This window comes from Triticum aestivum, chromosome 3D, assembly GCF_018294505.1.
Source record: "Triticum aestivum cultivar Chinese Spring chromosome 3D, IWGSC CS RefSeq v2.1, whole genome shotgun sequence".
NCBI lineage: Eukaryota > Viridiplantae > Streptophyta > Magnoliopsida > Poales > Poaceae > Triticum > Triticum aestivum.
This window is the reverse complement of record NC_057802.1, coordinates 490,248,361-490,258,853: the sequence shown is the minus strand read 5'-3', so window position 1 is coordinate 490,258,853 and position 10,493 is coordinate 490,248,361.

The following is a 10,493-nucleotide window of genomic DNA, read 5'->3' as shown; positions in this document are numbered from 1 at the left end:
CACATGGCGCCGAGCACAACCTGATGACCTATGAGGCGTACGATATCAACGGCTACACATTCTACACCGAGGCCAAGGACATGAAGAGCGATGGTTATCAGAACTCCGGGGTAACGATGGAATCCTACACCGGTAACGACAAGGACAGATACTACGGAAGGATCGAGGAGATCTGGGAGCTGAGCTACGCTGGAGAGAAGGTCCCGATGTTCCGTGTCAGATGGGCCAAGAGCGTCCTAAAAGAAGACCGGTATTTCACCACCATGGTTATACCCGAAGCCAAATCCAAGACCGCAGGTGCAAACGTCACCGCGAAAAATGAGCCATGGGTACTGGCTTCCCAAGTGGACCAATGCTTCTTCATTACCGACCCGTCAAAGCCCAGTCGTGTTGTCGTGAGGAGAGGCAAAAGGAAGATCATCGGAATGGATGGAGTAGCCAATGAGCAAGACTTCGACAAGTACGGCGACCCGAGAATCGAACATGACAACGATGATGAAGTAGCAGCATACACCACAAGAAGAAGCAGGACCACCCTACCTAAAGGACGTCCGTTCCACAGAAGAACTCCATTTGCGAAAAAGAAGGGCAAGAAGATTATGAACAGATAGCTAGCTAAGATCGATTGTATTTAAATCGTAGCCTTCATTTCTCGATTGTATTTCATGGGCACTTTTTGAACTATCATGAATATTTTTAAATTTCATGGACACTCGATCTCGATCCCCCTCCATCTCGATCGCTATCCCACCTCGCCAGATCCGGTCCCCCTCGCCGCCGAGCACCCCCCGGTCCACCGGCCCCCCGCACCCCGCGCACCCTCCCCCGCTCCACCGGCATTACTGTTTGATGATATTTTTAAAAAAATTATTACTGTCTTATAAAAAAGTATTACTGTTATGATTTAAACAAGTTTGAACATATTTAAACACAAATAAATATCAAACAACATTTTAAATGCATAAAAAAAATTGTGGAGCCTGGGAATCAAACCCAGGACCTCCTGGTGTGAGAACTAGCTGCTGACCAGTCGAGCTAGTAGAGGGAACTTGGTGTGGATCAGGTCAGGTGGAAGATAACCTGTTGGCTTGAGCAGAAATAAAAAAAAATACTAATGGCGCACCAGGGTGAGGTGCGCCATTAGTATGGATGTACTTATGGCGCACCAGGGTGAGGTGCGCCATTAGTATGGATGTACCTGTTGGAAGATAACCTATCCCCTCTCTCTCCCTCGCCCTCGCCCTCGATCCCCTTCCCCTCTCCTCTCCCGACGCCGCTGCCCCGCCGCCTCGACGCCGCCCCGTCGTCCTCGTCTCCGCCCCGACGCCGCTGCCCCTTCCCCTCTCCTCTCCCGCCGCCGCCGCCCCGTCGTCCTCGTCCTCGCCCTCCTCCTCGTCCGCGCCACCGCCGCGCCGCTCCGACCTCCTCCTTGTCCCCTCCGGCCTCCTCCGCCTCCTCAGGTACTGCCCCCACCTCTCCCTCCCCCTCCGGCCTCCTCCTTCCCCTTTGTAAATTTTAGGGTGTAGGGTTTGCAAATTTTAGGGTTAGGGCAGTAAATTTTAGGGCAAATCTAGCACAGTTAGCAAAGTTAGATATCTTTTAGGAAATTAGGGTAGTAGCAAAAACAGTACCAAAAAAATTAGGTATAAAAACAGTAGCAAATAAAAAATATTAGCAAATATAGCTAGGGTAATTTTGTTTAGGTATAAAAAACAGTAGCAATTTTAAAAGAATAGTAGCAATTTTAAAAACAGTAGCAAAAAAATTAGGTATAAAAACAGTAGCAAATAAAAAAAGAGTAGCAAATATAGCTAGGGAAATTTTGTTTAGGTATAAAAACAGTAGCAAATAAAAAAAGCAGTAGCAAAAAATTAGATATAAAAACAGTAGCAAATATAGCTAGGGCAATTTTGTTTAGGTATAAAAAACAGTAGCTACAATTTGTAAAAAGCATGAGCAACTGAAAAATCATCCTGAAATATAGCTAGGACAAACTTCAGTCTTTTTTTTGTTTGTAACAGAAACTACAGTAGTAAATATTTTTTGAAGTAAATATTTTCAGTCATTACAAATATGATGATGCACCCTCAGGTTTGTCAGGTTCAGCTAAGAAAAACAAACACATGTAAAAGCGACAAGGATGGCTCTCAGCCAAACCAAAGCAAGCTATCCATGTAAGAGATCAGCTCACTCCAACAACTTTACTTAGTCTATTACAAAAACCAAACAATCTCTTTCTGAAAGCGACTGTCGTTTAAAAGAAGCTCATCACACAATCAACTTCCAGCGTAGCTCGAAACTTTTTCAATCTTCAATTCTTTGCATACATTGGCACACACCCGACGTTCGTGAAACATCTCGGATGCCACCAGCAGTAACCTGCGCGTCCCTGCTACTGCTACCTGCAGATTGCACAAGTCAATTCTTTGTTTTATTTGCTTTAACATAACGGAATAACTAATGGTGGCTGCCTAATGATGACAGACTAAGTTTCTGATTTATTTTGTTATAGAAGTGTACATTCATTGGTAGCAATTGTTTTCAGTGTCTCATGTTGCTTGTAGTGTTTTGTCCAAAATGTTGAATGATACTGCTTGGAGATGCATATATTGTTTCACCTCTTCACATGCCAATGTATTTTCCATGTTGTGATGGAGGCCTTTTTTGCCTTGTCCACCCGAGAGGCCCTTGAGTTTGCCGGAATGTCGATTAACTTCCGTTCCGGCAAATTCGGGTACTCCATATGTCCTATTTTCAGCAAAGGTCATGCTGAAATTTTCCGTGAATTTTAGCATGACTTTGCTAAAAATAGGACATATGGGGTACTTGTGACTAATGCATGGGCCGGGGTATCTTAGTAGTTAATTAAGTAGGATCAAGTGCCCCGGCGTACTTGTGACTAATGCATGGCTTTTAGGGTGCCTCGGTGTCGACAAAAACCGAAATGATGAAAGCTTAGGCTTTTAGGGTGCCTCGGCGTCGAAAAACCCTCAATGATAAAAGCTTAGCTTTTAGGATGCCTCGGTGTCGACAAACCCTAAATGATGAGACCATGATCTTGTTCCTTGACAATAACCAACTTTTTGACCAAACTTTGTTCCTATTTAGAGAGAAACATGGCCAACAACGATGAGGCCGGGGGTTCGGGCGTCAAGCCATTCTGGAAGCTGTCCCAGGAGATGGAGGAACAACCTCACTTGTATGAGGACGCCGCCTTCCCCACCGATCCTGAGACCACTGATGGTACCGCCGAGGATGACCCCACTGATGCCACCACTGATGGTGCCGCCGAGGATGCCACCACTGATGATGGCGGCGCACGCACAAATGGCAGCCAACCGAAGAGGCAACGGAAGGACCGACGCCCGACCGTGCTCCGCACCCTCAAGGAGGAAGTTACTGAAGTGGACTCCGACGGGAATCCAACGGCGCCCGAACGAATAGTCAAGGGGTACTCGCTTCAGCTCGGGTGCATTCTCCGGAGCACCGTCTCGATCAACACCGAGAACCTGAGGCATCCTGACCGAGGGAATTTGCACAACCTCCTCTTCACGAAGCTGCACGAACGATACAAGTTCCCCGCTGAATTTGAAAACACAAGCCTCAAAGGGAATAAAGTGAACAATGCTGCCCTCACGAAGATGAGCAAGGCCCTGTCTACTTGGAAAAGCAATGTGAAGAGAATGATCGAGAAAGGTGAGAGTTATGAGAAGATCAAGGAGAAAAATCCTTCGATCACCGAAGATGACTACAACGACTTCAAGATCAATTGCTCGAGCACCGCAAACTCCGAATCAAGTAAGTGGGGGAAAGAAATGCGGGAGCTGAACTTAGGGGAACACACACTCGGTCCCGGCGGTTACAGAGTGGCGGAGCCTATATGGGACAAGGAGGCGGCGGACCGTGCCGAGCAAGGCCTACCACCCCTCTTCGATAAATACGGTGACAAGCAGACCAGGAACTTTGTCAGGGCCCGGTACAAGAAGGACCCGAAAACAAAGGAGCTTACCACGGATCCGAAGACCAGGGCGCTTGAGCTTGTTCTGGTAAGGAATACACCCCCGCGTAATTAGCTCCATATGGTTGCATTCTAATTAATGAAGCCAAATTTCTAAATGGTTCACATTCCTTCCGCAGGCGACTGAAAGCAGTAGCGCGGGGTCGACTAAGAGCAACCCTTGGGACACCACTCTAAATAGGGCGTTGAATGTAATGAAGAACAAGGATAAGCTCAGTAAGCCGACGTCAGCTGGTCGTGTGGCCGGCAAAGGCTTGTCGACAAAATGGTCGTCATACTATAACACTGGTGGGCGAAAGGAGAAAAAGACCAGCTCGGAAAGCCAGGCGCGCGAGGTTCAAGAACTCAGGGCACAGGTGGCGCGGATTCCGGAGATTGTCCAAGAGCAAGTGCAACAACAACTCGGAGCGACGATCACCGCCATTGTGCCTACCTTGATCCAGGGGATTAGTGCGTGGATTGCGGGTGGCCAACAGGGGCCGCCCCCGATTCCTAGCTTCACGGCCAGCAACTCGCAGAACGCGATGGCGGGGCCATTGGTGTCTCCGGCGGAGGCGGCATTGGTGTCTCCGACGCCGGCACGGGAGCTTAATGCACCCGGGTGTACGCCGGCCGGCACCTCTGCAGCAAGCGGCCCCTCCGTCAACTGCACGCCCGCCGTTGGTGGTGCCTCGACATTAGCCGAGCTCGACGCCATCATCACGGTAACTAATTAAGCCTCTCTCGGCCGAGGACTTCATCTCCTTGCCTTTGACTGGGCATCCCTAACGCCCTACATGTTTTCGCAGGGCGCCGCCGACGTTCCGTGCACTCTCCTGCACTTCGTGAACAACGAGTTGGTCGATGTCGCCAAGGGCAAAATCGTTCAACCGGGCAACCCCTTGTTCCACTGTACCCAGATGCCACCCAACTTGTTTAGGGTTCAACTGGTTCGGGTGCTGCCAGGCTGCGATGAGTTGTTACCTCCGATTCGACCCATCGGGGCCGACGATGATGACGTGATGACCCTCAGCGCCTGCCTGAGCTGGCCCCTGCTTTGGCCGAAGAGCCAGATTCGTTTGGGGGCGGGGGACACCACCCCAAAGACAACACCGCCAGTCGTGCCGGCGCCAAGTCGGCCCCATGGCAAGACCGCCGCAACGGTGCTGGACATCCCTATGCCACTGGATCCAAACATGCATATGGCACAGGATCAGAACGACGACGACGACGATACATTTGCCAACGTCGTTCAGTACTTTGCCGATCATGGGGACGGTGGCGACTTCATGGGGCCTCCTTCTCAAGAACCCAACCCAACAAAAGACGTGTGCGATCTAGCTGGTACCGCGGAGAAGCCAAGTTGCAACAGGCGTCGTCTGCAGTTCAGCTCTCAGGAGACGCCTCCAGCTGCCGACTTCACCGAGCCTCAGATAGGCGAGGTGCGAAATATAATCAGCCCCAACACACTCAAGAAGGCGGTCTGTGAGCAGAACTCGGTCCCATTACAGGAGAAGAAGAAGGCACGCAAAAGAAAGACTAACAAGGGTGCGGGCCAGCCGGCACCGAGTACGATCCGTGCTCAGGACGGGCCACCTTCAACTGCGGATATCTCGAGGAGGGTGCATGTGGCGGGTAGGCCGATGCTACCGAGAAATATGCTTGATGCTGCAACCGGTGCTATGCGGAGTCTGCATGACAGTGTTCTTTCTTTGGAGAAGCGGCGTCTCGGAGAGAAGGATGTGGCATACCCGGTTTTCGCGGCCAAGGTGCCAGAGGGCAAGGGCTTTGTGGATAATTCCATCGGGGGTACGATCGTCCTGCGGTTTGATGACATCCACGCTATGTTGAACCTTCATCCGCTGCACTACACCTTCGTTCGGCTATTTTCGCTGAGTATGAAGATGCGGATCATTCGCGACAAGACCCCGGACATCGTGATAGTCGACCCCTTCTACATGCGTGCCAAGATCTTGGGCAGCGCTGGGGACCGGCAAGTCGCGAGTTCTTACCTCGAAGGCGTCATTCTGGCAAACCAAGATAAGGATAACTTCCTCGTGCCTTACTTTCCCGAGTAAGTCCTCCCCTCAACCGCCCCGTAACATATGAATTCTTAGATTTCGATCGTTTTTCTTTTAACATTCCGTGTTTTCTGCAGTGACACACATTGCACGCTCATCCTCCTAAGCCCCAAATATTCCATGGCCACGTATTTCAACCCGGACCGTCAGTCGAACGTAGACTACACAAATGTCAAGAAGGTTCTTGATGATGTTCTCCCCGGCTACGTCAAATCTGGAGGCACCTTCACCAGGCCTATTCGTAAGTACGACAAGCACGTGTTCTCCCACAATACGACGTTCTGCTGCGTCAAGCAGCCGCCTGGCGGTCAGAAGGGTGCCTACTACGCCATCCATCACATGCGGGCGATCGTACGGGACCATCATCAACTTCTGCTACCGAGTAGACTCAAATATTGGGCCGCGAGCGTGTCGGCAATCCAGGACGCGGACATCAGACAAGAATTCTTTCGCATCCACTCGGAGTTTGCGGAAATCATCCATCAAGATGTCCTTCGTACCTCGGGGCAGTTCTACCTCAGAAATCAACCGTCCAACAGTGACATCGACACAATCCTACAAATACAGGCTGACAACGCCCGTTGTTTGATGACTCCCACGATAGACGGCGGCTTCATCCACGCTCCGGTCCCTTGAGTCGAGTCGAAAGCAGTGATGCTGTGTCTAGTTCTGAAACATCGATTGGCTCATGTTGTAATTAAACTTTAATGAACTTGTAGTATGTCTCTTTGGTTTTGAGAGTCCTTCAACTTAGATGTAATCGATGCTATTAATGTCTTGCTTTTCTCTTCCGATCGTTCTGTTGCATACTTATATATTGCTTATGTATTGTCTGTGAATTGGTACTAACGTTTCGTTTGGCTACTGCATAGCGATGCCGTGGTATGTCGTGTACAAGGGTAAGGTTCCCGGAGTCTACGACGACTGGGAGGAGTGTCGGAGACAGGTTCACCGATTCAGCGGTAACAGTTACAAAGGGTACGCCACTAGGGCCGAGGCCGAATCTAGATACGCTCGCTATCTAGCGGGAGAGGGGAGGGAGCGTTGGAGGAACCGGATGAAGACGAGTTTCATCGTGATGATGCTCATCGTGATGACCGCATCTCTCTTCTATGTGATGGTAGTTTAGATGATCGATATCGACTTGTAATGTGAAGACAAACTCGCGGTCTCGAGACTTGTAATATAATGTTCTATCTTTGTTCGGTCTTTTCAATTCGGAGACTAATATGATGAATTGTATTCGGAGACTAAAATGATGAATTGTATTCAGAGACTAATCTTTTATTGTATTCGATGAATCTGTTGTTGATGTGTGCTGTCTATATTTTGTCCAATTATACATTTTGTAACCTGTGCAAAAAACAGAAAATAAAAAAAATAAAAAAAACCTAATATTCATACTAATGTCGCATCACATCATAGTGCGCCATTAGTATGCCAAAGGATACTAATGGCGCATCACTAAACAGTGCGCCATTAGTATGCCGAAGTTACTAATGGCGCATCCTGTTGTTGTGCGCCATTAGTATGCCAAAGCACCTGGGTATACATGGCCCCCTGGGAGGCATACTAATGGCGCACTGTTGTATATACTAATGACGCATCTGGGGTGCGTCATTAGTATACCAGATACTAATGGCGCACCAGTGGTGCGCCATTAGTAAAATATACTAATGGTGTGCTACTAATGGCGCACCACTAATGCGCCATTAATGGCCAAATTAGGTGCGCCATTAGTAGGCCTTTTCCTAGTAGTGCACGTCCATGGACTGTGCGTGAGCCTTGGTCGCGGCTGGGTCTTGCATCACGGTAAATCGTTTCGTAGGATTGGTGAAATTAGGAAAAAGGTAGTTGCATAGAACTGGTGAAATTGGTTCCACCGTTTTAATACCCTGACATAATCTGGGTCGTGCGGGCTATACAATCTGACACAATTTTCGCACTTTGCAATGCAGTTGCGTAGTTCTCCCTCCACCTGAATTCAAAATTCGTTGTTTTAGCTGGCGAATAGGATATGTAACACCGGGGATTTAGTATTAGTTCTTACGGGTAGCAATGCAGAGTTAACAACACTAGCGCACACAACGAAAACAAATCTTCACATCACATAACAATAGATTACTGGTGAGATTAGCAATGTGTTTTTAACAATCTGAATTCCCACTTCAGCTTTGGATCACAGGAAAATTCAATCTCTGAATGCTCTCGATGATACATGTTTTGTATCAACAGGGAGCAATGCATTTAGCAGTGTAACAAATCCCACATTCGCTTTCGTGACAAGATTTACCAGAAACTGTCACTAATTTCTTAGGATCAAGGACTAATCAGAGCTTATAAACACATTACATTGATTTTCTAAAATCTCTGAATATTAGGCAAGTAAAAAAGAGTTCTCACAAATTCGTTGATCCATCACCAGAATAGTTACTCGCCATTAACATGGATCTGCACCCACACAAATTTCCACAAAAGCGAATGCATTGTTTTCATCAGCATAACTTCTGAATCTGCATATGAATCCCCGCAAAGAAAAGAATTTGCATATGGAAAACCTCCCAAATATATGAAAAAACATTAATAAAATCAATACATGAATAATTCTACGGTTCAGGGCTTAAAAAAACATGATTAATTCATCATGCACAGAAAAAAATCTACAAGCTTTTGTTCCTTTTGAACAATGCTACGAACAAAACTTTTTTTTGTTGGTGGTGGGGGGTGGGGGGCAAGAATTTGTAAAAACACACCGTGTAGATTAATCAGTGGTAGACGTAAAGTCTATTTGTTCATTATGACACGCTCACCTGCAGGTTGTCTCAAAGCGGACCGGCCTAGGGGGCATCTAGCAGTTTTCATTTCTAGTTCAGGTTTTTCTGATTTCCCCCCACAAAAAAAGTTCAGGTTTTTCTGTGATTTTCAATGGGGTTCCTAGGTTGGTTTTCATCGATTTTCCAAGTTTCTTTCTTCCTATTATTTTTCCTTTTCTGTGTTTCTACCTTTATTTTCTAGTTTTTCTACTTTCGCTTTTCCCACTTCCTTTTTATATGTGCATTTCTGAAAATGATAGAGTTAAAACAACAACATGATTTTATTTCTAAAATGTGCGATCAATTTTAAAAAATCGCACAAATTTCTGAGCGCGTGAATACTTTTTAAATTATTCTAACAATTGTTAAAACACAAATGAGTCACTTTCCAAAATTATATGGACATTTATTTAAACACGCGCGAACACATTTTGAAAGTGCACGAACATAGCAAAAATAACACGCGAACACTTTGTTGAAAGTTACATGAACACGTTTCTAAACACGCGGACACTTTTCAAAATTTGCATGAACAATTTTTAAAAAACTTGCTCAAGCTCCTTTTCAATGTACATAAGATCTTGATAATATAGGAGTAAGTTTATAAAATGACATGATTTTTGTTTTTAAACTCCTAACCACCTTATTTTTTTTACAGGAACACATTTTTAAAAACATGCGAACGCTTTTTAAAGCACATGAACATGTAAAAATAAGATAAGTAGAAAACATCCGCCACCTAACTGTCCATTGGAAGGATGCGAGGATGGCCATCCGATCTACCCATCCACATGCGTGACCTCCCTTGCAACAAGAGCGGTGTTGCAGAAACATTTATAACAATAGCCGTCCGATCTACCGTCCCGACCAGTCGAGAACCTTTGCAACAACTACCTTGTTGCGCTTAGGGGGTTTGCAACAAGGACCTTGTTGCAAAGGTCCGCCGAGACAACACGTCACGCGCCTAGGCGCCGCCGCTCGCCAGAGTTGCCGCTCCTCCTCTGCCTCAGCCCCGCGAGCAACTGCCAGCTCCACTCCAGCACAACGACGACCTTTCACGCCAGGCGCTCCTTCAACGTTTTCTGCAACTGAAGGTATATTTCTGAAACATGCCTCATATTGCAAAGTCTCACCACTCACTCTCTAACATGAGGCACTCCTCGACGCTTTCTGCAACTCGGACTATGTTTCTAAAACCAGACCCTTTTTGCTAAAAAAAAACCGTCTTCATCGAACCATTTTTAATCTTTGTGAAACAAGACGTCTATTGCAGAGACCTTTTGAAACAAGATCCCTGTTGTAGGCAAAAAAAATCTTCACCATCAAATCGTTTTTTCTCGTTCTGAAACTAGTCCTATGTTGCAAAAATCTACTGAAACAAGACCCTTGTTACAGAAAAAAAAACTTACCGCGGGACTGACTTGTGGCCAACGTGGGCGTTCGATCAGGATTGATCCGACGGCTAAGCAAGCAGCGGACGCTGTGCTTGCATCCGCCGACTGAAGGGCAGTGTTTTCCTAAAAATAAAGGTGTCATCTCATTTATCTCCAAAATATGTCTCGCATCTTACCTAAAAAGAAAAAAGAAACAAAAATAACAAAT